This window comes from Rutidosis leptorrhynchoides, chromosome 7 (genome assembly GCF_046630445.1).
Source record: "Rutidosis leptorrhynchoides isolate AG116_Rl617_1_P2 chromosome 7, CSIRO_AGI_Rlap_v1, whole genome shotgun sequence".
Classification (NCBI taxonomy): Eukaryota; Viridiplantae; Streptophyta; class Magnoliopsida; order Asterales; family Asteraceae; genus Rutidosis; species Rutidosis leptorrhynchoides.
In genome coordinates, this window is record NC_092339.1 from 225,731,127 (window position 1) to 225,748,351 (window position 17,225).

Genomic DNA, 17,225 nt, shown 5'->3' on the forward strand with positions numbered 1-17,225 from the left:
AAAATGCTAATATGAAGAAAGAGCTTTTATAAATAAGTTCATATTACGCTACGAAATACTATTGACTACTCTTGATATTCTATATGATTAACTCGTTTAATTTGACTATTTTGAAGGAAATGGCACCGACTACTCGACACATCTTGAATATGAGTGAAGAGGAATTTCGTGCCTTTCTTGCTTCAAACATAGCCACAGTACAGGCCGCGCTACATACCAACAATAACCTTGGATCTAGCAGTACAGGAAATCGTGTAGGATGCACCTACAAAGAATTCACTGATTGCAAACCTTTGGAATTTGATGGAACTGAAGGACCGATCGGATTGAAACGGTGGACCGAGAAGGTCGAATCGGTGTTTGCCATAAGTAAGTGTACTGAAGAGGACAAAGTAAAGTACGCTATGCATACCTTCACAGGTTCTGCGTTAACATGGTGGAATACCTATCTAGAGCAAGTGGGACAAGATGATGCTTATGCACTACCGTGGTCAGCATTCAAGCACTTGATGAACGAGAAGTACCGTCCCAGAACCGAGGTCAATAAGCTCAAGACAGAACTTAGAGGGTTACGAACCCAAGGATTTGATATTACCACGTATGAAAGACGATTCACAGAATTGTTCCTATTGTGTCCGGGAGCGTTCGAGGATGAGGAAGAGAAGATCGACGCGTTTGTGAAAGGATTACCGGAAAGAATCCAAGAAGATACAAGTTCACACGAGCCCGCCTCCATACAACAGGCATGTAGAATGGCTCACAAACTAGTGAACCAGATTGAAGAAAGAATTAAAGAACAGACTGCTGAAGAGGCCAATGTGAAGCAAGTCAAAAGAAAGTGGGAGGAAAACGGTGATAAGAATCACCAATACAACAACAACAGCAATTACAACAATAATCGCAACAACTATCCCAACAATCGCAACATCAATCGCAACTACAACAAACGGCCCAACAATAACAATAACAATAACAACAACAACAACAACAACAACAACAACAACAACAACAACAACAACAACAACAACAACAACAACAACTACAACAATCATCTCAACAACAATAATAACCACAACAACAACAACAATCAGAAGCATCTATGCCAAAGGTGTGAAAAGTATCACTCTGGGTTCTGCACCAAATTTTACAACAAGTGTAAAAGAAATGGTCATAGCGCGGCGAAGTGTGAGGTCTACGGACTAGGGGTTAACAAAACAAAAGGAACAAATGGTGTCGGAATGAGTAATGGCGGAGCAAGTAGTGTCGGAGCAAGTTATGCCAATGTAGTTTGTTATAAATGTGGAAAATCGGGCCACATTATTAGAAATTGCCCGAACCAGGAGAACACGAATGGAAAAGGCCGCGGAAGAGTTTTCAATATTAATGTGGCAGAGGCACAGGAAGACCCGGAGCTTGTTACGGGTACGTTTCTTATTGACAATAAATTTGCTTACGTTTTATTTGATTCGGGTGCGGATAGAAGTTATATGAGTAGAGATTTTTGTGCTAAATTAAGTTGTCCATTGACACCTTTGGATAGTAAATTTTTACTCGAATTAGCAAATGGTAAATTAATTTCAGCAGATAATATATGTTGGAATCGAGAAATTAAACTGGTTAGCAAAACATTTAAGATTGACTTGATACCAGTAGAGTTAGGGAGTTTTGATGTGATAATCGGTATGGACTAGTTGAAAGAAGTGAAAGCAGAGATCGTTTGTTACAAAAATGCAATTCACATTATACGAGAAAAAGGAAAACCCTTAATGGTGTACGGAGAAAAGGGCAACACGAAGCTACATCTTATTAGTAATTTGAAGGCACAAAAACTAATAAGAAACGGTTGCTATGCTGTTCTAGCACTCGTCAAGAAAGTACAAACTGAAGAAAAGAGCATCAATGATGTTCCCGTCGCAAAAGAATTTCCCGATGTATTTCCGAAAGAATTACCGGGATTACCCCCACATCGATCCGTTGAATTTCAAATAGATCTTGTACCAGGAGCTGCACCAATAGCTCATGCTCCTTACAGACTCGCACCCAGCGGGATGAAAGAACTGCAAAGCAAATTACAAGAACTTTTAGAGTGTAGTTTCATTCAACCAAGCACATCACCATGGGGAGCTCCTGTTTTGTTTGTCAAGAAGAAAGATGGTACATTCAGGTTGTGTATCAACTACCGAGAGTTGAACAAACTTATCATCAAGAATCGCTACCCACTACCTAGAATAGACGACTTATTTGATCAACTACAAGGCTCGTCTGTTTATTCAAAGATTGACTTACGTTCCGGGTATCATCAAATGCGGGTGAAAGAAGATGATATTCCAAAGACTGCTTTTAGGACGCGTTATGGTCATTACGAGTTTATGGTTATGCCATTTGAATTGACTAATGCACCAGCTGTGTTCATGGACCTTATGAACCGAGTGTGTGGGCCATATCTTGACAAGTTTGTCATTGTTTTCATTGATGACATATTTATTTACTCAAAGAATGACCAAGAACACGGTGAACATTTGAGAAAGTGTTAGAAGTATTGAGGAAGGAAGAATTGTATGCTAAGTTTTCAAAGTGTGCATTTTGGTTGGAAGAAGTTCAATTCCTCGGTCACATAGTGAACAAAGAAGGTATTAAGGTAGATCCGGCAAAGATAGAAACTGTTGAAAAGTGGGAAACCCCGAAAACTCCGAAACACATACGCCAGTTTTTAGGACTACCTGGTTACTACAGAAGGTTCATCCAAGACTTTTCCAGAATAGCAAAACCCTTGACTGCATTAACGCATAAAGGGAAGAAATTTGAATGGAAGGATGAACAAGAGAAAGCGTTTCAGTTATTGAAGAAAAAGCTAACTACGGCACTTATATTGTCATTGCCTGAAGGGAATGATGATTTTGTGATTTATTGTGACGCATCAAAGCAAGTTCTCAGTTATGTATTAATGCAACGAACGAAGGTGATTGCTTATGCGTCTAGACAATTGAAGATTCACGAGCAAAATTATACGACTCACGATTTGGAATTGGGTGCAGTTGTTTTTGCATTAAAGACTTGGAGGCATTATTTATATGGGGTCAAAAGTATTATATATACTGACCACAAAAGTCTCCAACATATATTTAATCAGAAGCAACTGAATATGAGGCAGCGTAGGTGGATTGAATTGTTGAATGATTACGACTTTGAGATTCGTTACCACCCGGGGAAGGCAAATGTGGTAGCCGACGCCTTGAGCAGGAAGGACAGAGAACCCATTCGAGTAAAATCTATGAATATAATGATTCACAATAACCTTACTACATAAATAAAGGAGGCGCAACAAGGAGTTTTAAAAAAGGGAAATTTAAAGGATGAAATACCCAAAGGATCAGAGAATCATCTTAATATTCGGGAAGACGGAACCTGTTATAGGGCTGAAAGGATTTGGGTACCAAAATTTGGAGATATGAGAGAAATGGTACTTAGAGAAGCTCATAAAACCAGATACTCAATACATCCTGGAAACGGAAAGATGTACAAGGATCTCAAGAAACATTTTTGGTTGCCGGGTATGAAAGCCGATGTTGCTAAATACGTAGGAGAATGTTTGACGTGTTCTAAGGTCAAAGCTGAGCATCAGAAACCATCAAGTCTACTTCAACAACCCGAAATCCCGGAATGGAAATGGGAAAACATTACCATGGATTTCATCACTAAATTGCCAAGGACTGCAAGTGGTTTTGATACTATTTGGGTAATAGTTGATTGTCTCACCAAATCAGCACACTTCCTGCCAATAAGAGAAGATGATAAGATGGAGAAGTTAGCACAACTGTATTTGAAGGAAGTCGTCTCCAGACATGGAATACCAATCTCTATTATCTCTGATAGGGATGGCAGATTTATTTCAAGATTCTGGCAGACATTACAGCAAGCATTAGGAACTCGTCTAGACATGAGTACTGCCTATCATCCACAAACTGATGGGCAGAGCAAAAGGACGATACAAACGCTTGAAGACATGCTACGAGCATGTGTTATTGATTTCGGAAATAGTTGGGATCGACATCTACCGTTAGCAGAATTTTCCTACAACAACAGCTACCATTCAAGCATTGAGATGGCGCCGTTTGAAGCACTTTATGGTAGAAAGTGCAGGTCTCTGATTTGTTGGAATGAAGTGGGGGATAGACAGATTACGGGTCCAGAGATAATACAAGAAACTACTGAGAAGATCATCCAAATTTAACAACGGTTGAAAACCGCCCACAGTCGACAAAAGAGCTACGCTGACATTAAAAGAAAAGATATAGAATTTGAAATTGGAGAGATGGTCATGCTTAAAGTTGCACCTTGGAAAGGTGTTGTTCGATTTGGTAAACGAGGGAAATTAAATCCAAGGTATATCGGACCATTCAAGATTATTGATCGTGTCGGACCAGTAGCTTACCGACTTGGGTTACCTCAACAACTCGCGGCTGTACATAACACTTTCCACGTCTCGAATTTGAAGAAATGTTTTGCTAAAGAAGATCTCACTATTCCGTTAGATGAAATCCAAATCAACGAAAAACTTCAATTCATAGAGGAACCCGTCGAAATAATGGATCGTGAGGTTAAAAGACTTAAACAAAACAAGATACCAATTGTTAAGGTTCGATGGAATGCTCGTAGAGGACCCAAGTTCACCTGGGAACGAGAAGATCAGATGAAGAAGAAATACCCGTACTTATTTCCACAAGATACGTCAACACCTCCAACTGCTTAAAATTTCGGGATGAAATTTATTTAACGGGTAGGTACTGTAGTGACCCGAACTTTTCCATGTTTATATATATATATATTAAATGAAATTGATATTTATATGATTAAGTGTTTCCAACATGTTAAGCAATCAAACTTGTTAAGACTTGATTAATTGAAATAGGTTTCATATAGACAATTGACCACCTAAGTTGACCGGTGATTCACGAACGTTAAAACTTGTAAAAACTATATGATGACATATATATGGTTATATATATAGTTAACATGATATTATGATAAGTAAACATATCATTAAGTATATTAATAATGAACTACATATGTAAAAACAAGACTACTAACTTAATGATTTTGAAACGAGACATATATGTAACGATTATCGTTGTAACGACATTTAATGTATATATATCATATTAAGAGATATTCGTACATCATAATATCATGATAATATAATAATTTAAAATCTCATTTGATATTATAAACATTGGGTTAACAACATTTAACAAGATCGTTAACCTAAAAGTTTCAAAACAACACTTACATGTAACGACTAACGATGACTTAACGACTCAGTTAAAATGTATATACATGTAGTGTTTTAATATGTATTCATACACTTTTGAAAGACTTCAAGACACTTATAAAAATACTTCTACTTAACAAAAATTCTTACAATTACATCCTCGTTCAGTTTCATCAACAATTCTACTCGTATGCACCCGTATTCGTACTCGTACAATACACAGCTTTTAGATGTATGTACTATTGGTATATACACTCCAATGATTAGCTTTTAGTAGCCCATGTGAGTCAGCTAACACATGTGGGAACCATCATTTGGCAATTAGCATGAAATATCTCATAAAATTACAAAAATATGAGTAATCATTCATGACTTATTTGCATGAAAACAAAATTACATATCCTTTATATCTAATCCATACACCAACGACCAAAAGCACCTACAAACACTTTCATTCTTCAATTTTCTTCATCTAATTGATCTCTCTCAAGTTATATCTTCTTGTTCTAAGTGTTCTTCATAAATTCTACAAGTTCTAGTTCCATAAAATCAAGAATACTTCTAAGTTTGCTAGCTTACTTCCAATCTTGTAAGTTGATCATCCAACCTCAAGAAATCTTTGTTTCTTACAGTAGGTTATCATTCTAATACAAGGTAATAATCATATTCAAACTTTGGTTCAATTTCTATAACTATAACAATCTTATTTCAAGTGATGATCTTACTTGAACTTGTTTTCGTGTCATGATTCTGCTTCAAGAACTTCGAGCCATCCAAGGATCCGTTGAAGCTAGATCCATTTTTCTATTTTCCAGTAGGTTTATCCAAGGAACCTAAGGTAGTAATGATGTTCATAACATCATTTGATTCATACATAAAAAGCTATCATATTCGAAGTGGTAAACTTGTAATCACTAGAACATAGTTTAGTTAATTCTAAACTTGTTCGCAAATAAAGTTAATCCTTCTAAATACACTATTAAAATCAACTATACACATGATCTATATCTATATGATATGCTAACTTAATGATTTAAAATCCGGAAACACGATAAACACCATAAAACCGGATTTACGCCGTCGTAGTTACAACGGGGGCTGTTTTGGTTTGGATAATTAAAAACTATGAAAAACTTTGATTTAAAAGCTATACTTCTTTGAAAATTATTTTTCTTATGAACATGAAACCATATCCAAAAATCACGGTTAAACTCAAAGTGAAAGTATGTTTTTCAAAACAGTCATCAAGATGTCGTTCTTTCGACAGAAATGACTACCTCTTTCAAAAACGACTTGTAACTTGTATTTCCGACTATAAACCTATACCTTTTCTGTTTAGTTTCATAAATTCAAGTTAAATACAAAACCGTGGCAGCTTAAATCACTCAAAACGGATTAGAAACGAAGAAATGGCGAGCAAAACAAAATTGGTAAAAACTACTCATTTTAGCTACGTGAAAATTGGTAACAAATCTATTCTAACCATAACTTAATCAACTTGTATTGTATATTATGTAATCTTGAGATACCATAGACACGTATACAATGTTTCGACCTATCATTTCGACACATCTATATATATTTCGGAACAACCATAGACACTCTATATGTGAATGTTGGAGTTAGCTATACAGGGTTGAGGTTGATTCCAAAATATATATATAGTTTGAGTTGTGATCAATACTGAGATATGTATACACTGGGTCATGGATTGATTCAATATAATATATATCGATTTATTTTCTGTACATCTAACTGTGGATAACTAGTTGTAGGTTACTAACGAGGACAGCTGACTTAATAAACTTAAAACATCAAAATGTATTAAAAGTGTTGTAAATATATTTTGAACATACTTTGATATATATGTACATATTTGTTATAGGTTCGTGAATCGACCAGTGGCCAAGTCTTACTTCCCGACGAAGTAAAAAAAAAAACTGTGAAAGTGAGTTATAGTCCCACTTTTAAAATCTAATATTTTTGGGATGAGAATACATGCAGGTTTTATAAATGATTTACAAAATAGACACAAGTACGTGAAACTACATTCTATGGTTGAATTATCGAAATCGAATATGCCCCTTTTTATTAAGTCTGGTAATCTAAGAATTAGGGAACAGACACCCTAATTGACACGAATCCTAAAGATAGATCTATTGGGCCCAACAAGCCCCATTCAAAGTACCGGATACTTTAGTACTTCGAAATTTATATCATATCCGAAGGGTGTCCCGGAATGATGGGGATATTCTTATATATGCATCTTGTTAATGTCGTTTACCAGGTGTTCACCATATGAATGATTTTTATCTCTATGTATGGGATGTGTATTGAAATATGAAATCTTGTGGTCTATTATTACGATTTGATATATATAGGTTAAACCTATAACTCACCAACATTTTTTGTTGACGTTTAAAGCATGTTTATTCTCAGGTGAATACTAAGAGCTTCCGCTGTTGCATACTAAAATAAGGACAAGATTTGGAGTCCATGTTTGCATGATATTGTGTAAAAACTGCATTCAAGAAACTGATTTCGATGTAACATATTTGTATTGTAAACCATTATGTAATGGTCGTGTGTAAACAGGATATTTTAGATTATCATTATTTGATAATCTACGTAAAGCTTTTTAAACCTTTATTTATGAAATAAAGGTTATGGTTAGTTTTAAAAATGAATGCAGTCTTTGAAAAACGTCTCATATAGAGGTCAAAACCTCGCAACGAAATCAATTAATATGGAACATTTTTAATCAATAAGAACGGGATATTTCATAGAGAGTAAGTGTGTGTAAAATGTGAATGAGATTAAGTGTGAAATGGGTGAGATTTGCTTGGTATTTATAGATAGATGGGGTGGTGGGGAGGCCCTTTGGCTGTGGGTTTATGGGGGGACCAAATCAAGTTTCAATGATCATCAGAGAAATGCATGAGGGTATATGCGGGCTCCATTCCGGACCAAGGTCAATCGTGGCAAAAATAGGGTACAATTGGCCAACAATGCACGAAGATACGATCACACTTTTACTAACCTGTGAGCCATGTCAGATCCATGCTAAAGTTCAAAAGCAGACGAAGCAAGAGTTGATATCAGTCCTTTCGGCATGGCCTTTCTCAATATGGGGTATAGATATAGTAGGTCAACTTACTGAAACACCAGGAGGCTATAAATGGTTGGTAGTCGCCATAGATTATTTCACAAAATGGACGGAGGCAAAACCATTGAGCACCACGACCGGGAAGCATATCGAAAAGTTTGTTTAGGAACACATCATATGCCGGTTTGGAATACCCCAAGAGATCATTTCTGACAATGGGAAACAATTCGCCGAAGGCATCTTCCCGGGGTTTTGCGAGGCTACAGATAAAGCAAACCTTTACCTCCGTCTACCACCCACAAGGGAATGGACAGGTTGAAGTGACCAATAGAGATATCTTGAAAGGTCTAGAGAAGCCGTTAGGGAAATGCCACCAAGGATGGATGGAAGAGCTCCCTCTAGTTCTATGGCTCACCGAACCACACCAAAAAGGAGTAACAGAGAAACCCCTATAGCTTGGTGTACGGCACTGAGGCAGTACTGCCCGCTGAAATATGTCAAGACCCGTCCTAATCCATCCGGACGAAGTCCGTATCGATTATAAACGATTCACAATAGTTGATTACATAGCGAGGTACTTGACCTCTATATGATACATTTTACAAACATTGCATTCATTTTTAAAAGACAAACTTTCATTTACATTGAAAGTTGACTGCATGCATACTCTTTCATAATATATCCAACTATAATTGACTTAATAATAATCTTGATGAACTCAACGACTCGAATGCAACGTCTTTTGAAATATGTCATGAATGACTCCAAGTAATATCTCTAATTGAGAAAATGCACAGCAGAAGATTTCTTTCATACCTGAAAATAAACATGCTTTAAAGTGTCAACCAAAAGGTTGGTGAGTTCATTAGTTTAACATAAATAATCATTTCATAATTTTAATAGACTACAAGATTTCATATTTCCATTTCTCATAAACATACGTCCCATGCATAGAGAAAAAAATATCATTCATATGGATTGAACACCTGGTAACCGAAATTCACAATATGCATAAGAATATCCCCATCATTCCAGGATCCTCCTTCGGACATGATATAAATTTCGAAGTACTAAAGCATCCGATACTTTGGATGGGGCTTGTTGGGCCTGATAGATCTATCTTTAGGATTCGCGTTAATTAGGGTGTATGTTCCCTAATTCTTAGATTACCAGACTAAAAAGGGGCATATTCGGTTTAATAATCCAACCATAGAATGTAGTTTCGATTACTTGTGTCTATTTCGTAAAGCAGTTATAAAAACAGCGCATGTATTCTCAGTCCCAAAAATATATATTGTAAAAGCATTTAAAAGGGGATTAATGAAACTCACCTAATGTATTTTGTAGTAAAAATACATATGACGACTTTGAACAAGTATAGGGTTGGCCTCGGATTCACGAACCTATATCATTCATATATATATTAAAACATATACTTGTAATCGAATAATTATATATATATATATATATATATATATATATATATATATATATATATATATATATATATATATATATATATATATATATATATATATATATATATATATATATATATATAAATTTATTAGTTATATCCTTTTTATATTAATAATACACATGTTTCTTGTATTCATTTCGTTAGATAAAAATATTAATTTTCATTATGTTATATGTATTAAATATATCTTTAATATATATATGTATACCATTGTATATTAATAATAGTAGTTATGATAATAACTAAATAATATTAATAGTGATAAAATGGTAATAATTATAATACTTAATATTACTAATAAGATAATAATGTTAATAATCTTATTAATGATAATAATAATGATACTAATAATTATAATTGTAGAAATATTAATTTTACTATTAATGATACTTATAATACTGATTTTTGTAATTACATAATAATTCTCGTGATAATACAAATAATAATGCTTATGTTAATATTAACAATTCTATTATTTATAAAAAGATACTAATACTAATATGTACGAAAATAATAATAATTTGTATTATTTTCATAATGATAATAATAATAATAATGAACCTTTTCATCATCATAATGATAATAATAATAATACTAACAAATAATGATATTACTAACAAATATTAATTATAATATCAATAGTAACAATAATAAAAATAATATTTATAATAATAATAATAATAGTAAAAATAATAATTTTTAACAATTAAGAACTACCTCAAAATTTCTTCTAAAAAGAAAACGCCCCAAACCGGGCTCGAACCCGAGACCTCTAGCTATCTCAACATGCACACCCACCATCTGAGCTACCCTGCTTTCTGATTATTTTCCTACCCTATATATATATAAACTGATTATATTTCTATTTCCCTTTTCCATTTTCTTTATGAAAATTAATCGACAAGATACAATCTCAAATCAATACAGCAATTATTTTGATACATAATATCAATAACCAATCCCTGTTAACTATTTAAATTAAGTAGAAATGAAAGAAGAAAAAAATTTAAAAAAAAAATGTCAAAAGACTGCTACTGCAGTTCGTGACTTGTTTAAAAAAAAATCTTGATTTTGATTTTTAAAAATGTTTTAGATAACACTTATAACATGAATTGTGTTTCCAAAGACTCATATAAAATTATGAGATCGTTAATTATAACAGAGATATCATCTAAACCCCCAATTCGATCTTAGTATATAGTTTGACTTTTTTTAATACAAATCTTTGACTTCGAAATTCGAATTCGTTTTAAGGAATTGGAACATGAAATTTTTCAGAAAGTTTAAGTGGATGATTTTTAACAACACTACATTATTACTTTTTGCAATTGAATTCGAATTCTAGTTTTTGAAATATTGAACCAAGAACACTATAAACTATAAATTGAATTTTAAATTTTAGATAGTTTTAGATTATAGTTACAACATGAAATATGTTGTAAATGATTCCTATAAACTTTTTGAATACTCAACTGAATCTGAAACATCAAAAGAGCTTCGAATTTCTATATGAACAAAATATTTGACTTTTTAGAAAATACCTTTGACCTCAAAATTCTTGCTCGATATCAGGAATTGAGATATGAGGCTTTGCAGAAAGTTTCAGTATAAGATTACAAACACAACTGCATTTATACATTTTGAGATTGGATTCGAATTTGGGTTTTTGATAAAAAGACAATGGTACAGAGGAACCGACGGGTTTCTTGTTTATTTTCTTTTTGATTTGATAAATTTGCAGTAGATGAATGAATGTATAAGTTGTTGAACTCTAATGTATCACTTTAACAATTAAATTGGATTCAATTAACAGGTGTGGTCGACAGATTCAATACACCCAGTACAGAAATAATAATAAAAAGAATAAAAAGTTGAAAGTGAAATTATACTGTTTTTGTATCTGTTATAAATCAAATCTTCTATTGTTATCTAGCTTAAAGACAGAAAATATATCTTGATTGTGATCTATAACAAACAACACGATTTTTCTATATTTAAAGACTTATTTCAATTAATATAAATAATTAAGTATTATATTAATAATAATCCTAATAATGTTAATAATACTTATTAGATTAATAATAATAATAATAATAATAATAATAAGAACAAATAGATAATAACAATACTGATTTTTAATAGTTATCAATAATAATCCTAATAATATTAGGTAATAACAATGAATTTAACTATAAGCATGGTAATAATACATAATACTAATGATAATACTAATTTGTATTACTTTATTAATAATCATAATAATATCTTTACTAATAATAATAATATCTAATCATAATACAATAATAATGAAAATATTATAATTTACATGTTTCATTTTTTTCATATTTATATAATATATATTAATATCAATAACTATATTTTAACTTTTAATTACTTCTAATATATTATTGTTACAATTTATTATTTATGTAATGTTTTCTGATTATATAACTGAATATATATATATATATATATATATATATATATATATATATATATATATATATATATTACAATGTACATTTGATTATACATAGAATCATATCTATTTATATATAGATTTTTATTTATAAATATATATATATATATATATATATATATATATATATATATATATATATATATATATATATATATATATATATATATATATATATATATATATATATATATATATATATATATATATATATATATATATATTAAACAATTAACTACAAGTATAACATTATACATTTATTATTTTGATAACATTGGCAAATTATGTTTGAACCTTTTATATACACTATACATTATGTATTCAGAATAATAAGCTTTAGTTATTTAAAGTCATCTTTGATAATAAATAAATTACTTAATAGTTCATTAATGTATTTAATATAATTATTTACATATTTAATTATTTATATTTACATTTTTAGTTGCAATTTAAAGGTTCGTGAATCGTTGGAAATAGTCAAAGGTCAAATGATTTCATAACTAGTTTAGAAATTTTATAATTCAATTTAATAGACTTTGCTTATCATGTCAAAACCATATAAAGATTAAGTTTAAATTTGGTCGGAAATTCCCGGGTCATCACAAAATACATGTATTAACCAACAGAACCGTAAACCTCGAAGAGAATGAAGAAAACCTTCGTCTTAACCTTGATCTCATGGAGGAAAGAAGGGAAGCTGCGCTGATTCGAGAAGCAGCCTACAAGAAAACCATTGAAAAATATTACAATAAGCGAGTCAAACCATCAGTGTAAAAGGACGGGGATTATGTCCTGAGACTCAATAGAACTAGCAAGGCGGAATACGAAGGGAAAATGGGTCTAACTTGGGAAGGCCCATACATAATCTCCGAAGCATTTGGAAATGGCTCATACAAGCTTGAAACTACGGAAGGAAAATACGTCCTAGGAACCTAGAATGGTGTAAACCTACGAAATTTCTATTTCTAGGCTTTAGTTGTACTTGAGTAGGAAAAATTTGTAATGGGTAGTTGAAACTTATACGCTTCCTACCACATGAAATTTGAAATGAAATCCTACTGTCTTTTGGAAATACCAAAACTATTGTACAGCTATTATGAAGCTTTCCCAAGAGGAATACTTCTTACACTTAAACAATATGCAAGAGGTAACCCAAGAGGTATATCGAAGCTATTGTGAAACATTCCCAGAGGAATACTTCTTACACTTAAACAATATGCAAGAGGTAACCCAAGAGGTATACCGAAGCTATTATGAAGTGTTCCAAAGAGGAATACTTCTTATACTTAAACAATATGAAATAGGTAACCTAAGAGGTATACCGAAGCTATTGTGAAGCATTCCCAAGAGGAATACTTCTTACATATAAACAATATGCAAGAGGTAACCCAAAAGGTATACCGAAGCTATTATGAAGCATTCCCAAGAGGAATACTTCTCATACTTAAACAATACACAAGAGATAACCCAAGAGGTATACCGAAGCTATTGTGAAGCATTTCCAAGAGGAACACTTCCCTTGCTTAATCAAAATGCAAGAGGTAACTCAAGAGGTATACCAAAGCTGTCATAGAGCATTCCCAAGAGGAATACTTCTAATAATTGAGATAAGCAAAAGGTAACCCAAGGGGTATACCTTAGCTATTTTGAGAAATTCCATGGAGAATACTTCACATATGTAAAAATGTTGACACATCAAGGTCATAATAAAGGCACCTAGATGATCATGTAAACATACAGCTAAAAAGGATATGAGCTGACTAGCCCCAGAACTCATAAAGGAGTCCAAGGCATTACCTGCTATCTTGAAGCTAACATAAGATACATAAAGACAAAGTATCAATGCATAGTAGGGCATGACTGTAGTGACCCGAACTTTTCCATGTTTATATATATTAATTGAGATTGATATTTACATGATTAAATGTTTCCAACATGTTAAGCAATCAAACTTGTTAAGACTTGATTAATTGAAATATGTTTCATATAGACAATTGACCACCCAAGTTGACCGGTGATTCACGAACGTTAAAACTTGTAAAAACTATATGATGACATATATATGGATATATATATATATAGTTAACATGATACTATGATAAGTAAACATATCATTAAGTATATTAACAATGAACTACATATGTAAAAACAATACTACTAACTTAATGATTTTTAAACGAGACATATATGTAACGATTATCGTTGTAAAGACATTTAATGTATGTATATCATATTAAAAGATATTCATACATGATAATATCATGATAATATAATAATTTAAAATCTCATTTGATATTATAAACATTGGGTTAACAACATTTAACAAGATCGTTAACCTAAAGGTTTCAAAACAATACTTACATGTAACGACTAACGATGACTTAACGACTCAGTTAAAATGTATATACATGTAGTGTTTTAATATGTATTTAGACACTTTTGAAAGACTTCAATACACTTATCAAAATACTTCTACTTAACAAAAATTCTTACAATTACATCCTCGTTCAGTTTCATCAACAATTCTACTCGTATGCACCCGTATTCGTACTCGTACAATACACAGCTTTTAGATGTATGTACTATTGGTATATACACTCCAATGATCAGCTCTTAGCAGCCCATGTGAGTCACCTAACACATGTGGGAACCATCATTTGGCAACTAGCATGAAATATCTCATAAAATTACAAAAATATGAGTAATCATTCATGACTTATTTACATGAAAACAAAATTACATATCCTTTATATCTAATCCATACACCAACGACCAAAAACACCTACAAACACTTTCATTCTTCAATTTTCTTCATCTAATTGATCTCTCTCAAATTCTATCTTCAAGTTCTAAGTGTTCTTCATATATTTTACAAGTTCTAGTTACATAAAATCAAGAATACTTTCAAGTTTGCTAGCTCACTTCCAATCTTGTAAGGTGATCATCCAACCTCAAGAAATCTTTGTTTCTTACAGTAGGTTATCATTCTAATACAAGGTAATAATCATATTCAAACTTTGGTTCAATTTTTATAACTATAACAATCTTATTTCAAGTGATGATCTTACTTGAACTTGTTTTCGTGTCATGATTCTGCTTCAAGAACTTCGAGCCATCCAAGGATCCGTTGAAGCTAGATCCATTTTTCTCTTTTCCAGTAGGTTTATCCAAGGAACTTAAGGTAGTAATGATGTTCATAACATCATTCGATTCATACATATAAAGCTATCTTATTCGAAGGTTTAAACTCGTAATCACTAGAACATAGTTTAGTTAATTCTAAACTTGTTCGCAAACAAAAGTTAATCCTTCTAAATTGACTTTTAAAATTAACTACACACATGTTCTATATCTATATGATATGCTAACTTAATGATTTAAAACCTGGAAACACGAAAAACACCGTAAAACCGGATTTACGCCGTCGTAGTAACACCGCGGGCTGTTTTGGGTTAGTTAATTACAAACTATGATAAACTTTGATTTAAAAGTTGTTATTTTGAGAAAATGATTTTTATTATGAACATGAAACTATATCCAAAAATTATGGTTAAACTCAAAGTGGAAGTATGTTTTCTAAAATGGTCATCTAGACGTCGTTCTTTCGACTGAAATGACTACCTTTACAAAAACGACTTGTAACTTATTTTTTTCGACTATAAACCTATACATTTTCTGTTTAGATTAATAAAATAGAGTTCAATATGAAACAATAGCAATTTGATTCACTCAAAACGGATTTAAAATGAAGAAGTTATGGGTAAAACAAGATTGGATAATTTTTCTCATTTTAGCTACGTGAAAATTGGTAACAAATCTATTCCAACCATAACTTAATCAACTTGTATTGTATATTATGTAATCTTGAGATACCATAGACACGTATACAATGTTTTGACCTATCATGTCGACACATCTATATATATTTCGGAACAACCATAGACACTCTATATGTGAATGTTGGAGTTAGCTATACAGGGTTGAGGTTGATTCCAAAATATATATAGTTTGAGTTGTGATCAATACTGAGATACATATACACTGGGTCGTGGATTGATTCAAGATAATATTTATCGATTTATTTCTGTACATCTAACTGTGGACAACTAGTTGTAGGTTACTAACGAGGACAGCTGACTTAATAAACTTAAAACATCAAAATATATTAAAAGTGTTGTAAATATATTTTAAACATACTTTGATATATATGTATATATTGTTATAGGTTCGTGAATCAACCGGTGGCCAAGTCTTACTTCCCGACGAAGTAAAAAAATCTGTGAAAGTGAGTTATAGTCCCACTTTTAAAATTTAATATTTTTGGGATGAGAATACATGCAGGTTTTATAAATGATTTACAAAATAGACACAAGTACGTGAAACTACATTCTATGGTTGAATAATCGAAATCGAATATGCCCCTTTTTATTAAGTCTGGTAATCTAAGAATTATGGAACAGACACCCTAATTGACGCGAATCCTAAAGATAGATCTATTGGGCCTAACAAACCCCATCCAAAGTACCGGATGCTTTAGTACTTCGAAATTTATATCATATCCGAAGGGTGTCCCGGAATGATGGGGATATTCTTATATATATGCATCTTGTTAATGTCGGTTACCAGGTGTTCACCATATGAATAATTTTTATCTCTATGTATGGGATGTGTATTGAAATATGAAATCTTGTGGTCTATTATTATGATTTGATATATATAGGTTAAACCTATAACTCACCAACATTTTTGTTGACGTTTTAAGCATGTTTATTCTCAGGTGATTATTAAGAGCTTCCGCTATCGCATACTTAAATAAGGACGAGATTTGGAGTCCATGCTTGTATGATATTGTGTAAAAACTGCATTCAAGAAACTTATTTTGTTGTAACAT